Genomic DNA, 1425 nt, shown 5'->3' with positions numbered 1-1425 from the left:
TCACCGATTCCGACAGACCCTAAATATTAACGCAAAATAGGCTTCTGGACTAAACTTTTACTAAAATGAAACATGCGACAAAATCAGAAAAATACTGCATAAATCCATACAAAAAAAAATACAGTAAAGTAAGGTTGTTTTGAACCAATGCCGGGTCTGTCGGAATCAGTAACCCAGAACGTACATTCCCCCTTTCTCTTATACAACCACGGAAATTACGAGCCGTTGCAGGTGTTCTTTATGGATATCCTGGATTTTTTGCTGTTGGTCTCCCCTTTCGTTTTATTTACAGCAAGCTAAATAATCGTCTCGTATCGAAAACAAAAGCAGACGACAAATTTAGTCAGTTGGAGTTGTCTCCCGTACTCCTGTAGCATGCACTGTGCGCTGCATCTCTGTGGCTGCACCAGACGGTTCGGGAATTCCCAACAAAAGAAAAGATCAATACGGCACTGGCAACTTCAGTGTCAGCTGAACACGAGAGCGTTCGGTCTTTTAGAAGATTTGTATCTTGAAATGAAAATTAACGAATATCGCGCTGTCTGAAGGAATGGAGTACATATCGGACAATGACCACGCTCAGGCTAAAACGATAGGACATCTGACCGACATGCGACAATGTGAATCGGACATTTGGGGATTTTCATCGTTATATGTCCGACGCCTAACGACATCCCTGCCTACATTATTCTGATTGATCACAACCAAACCTACTATCATTGGACACATCCAAATGCAAGCGTCTGTTCTTGAAAATTTCCCACTGATCTAAAAATAAAACCAGTGCAATTTCCTCTGTCGCGCTTTGCCACAGAAACTCACGGTTTGGCCTGTATTTCTGATTTGTGCGCAAAAGCTTTCTTTCTTTTTTCTTTTTTTTAACATAACAATGTTTAATGTCACTGTATGTTTAAAAGACCATGGTCATATTTGTAAAAAAAATGTTAAATTAGAAAATAAATAAGACTTTGGTATATGATTTTTCCCACACCTGTGCTGAAAATAAGAACTAAAAATGTTGGTATATAAGTCGCTCAAATACAAGAAGGAATGAATGGCTCGGTTTGAGTTTGTTGCAGTTGACCCTGCACAATACGATCTATGATGTTTTTGGTAACAATTTTGCCGTGACGTATTTCACAACTTCCTGTGTTACACAAACTCAATTTTGCCTGCTAGAAACAAGCCAGCTCCGAAATTCACAAGAATTCTAGGATTCTAAAAATAGTACCGTTCACGCGTGAACGGTAGGTCTTGCTGGTAAACCGGCGGCTTGGGTCACTCTGTTCCAACGCTTCGCTTCACTACGCTTCAATATTTAAGGCTGCCTTTTCAGGAGGCCACCGAGTGCACTTTATGCAAATGACTTGTGTAATATTGTTCCACCACGATTGGTTCTGGTGTATCACGTGGTTCATGAATATT

Source organism: Littorina saxatilis, linkage group LG17 (assembly GCF_037325665.1).
Source record: "Littorina saxatilis isolate snail1 linkage group LG17, US_GU_Lsax_2.0, whole genome shotgun sequence".
In the NCBI taxonomy this organism is placed as follows: Eukaryota; Metazoa; Mollusca; class Gastropoda; order Littorinimorpha; family Littorinidae; genus Littorina; species Littorina saxatilis.
The sequence above is the reverse complement of the archived record's forward strand: the minus strand, read 5'-3'. Positions refer to the sequence as shown.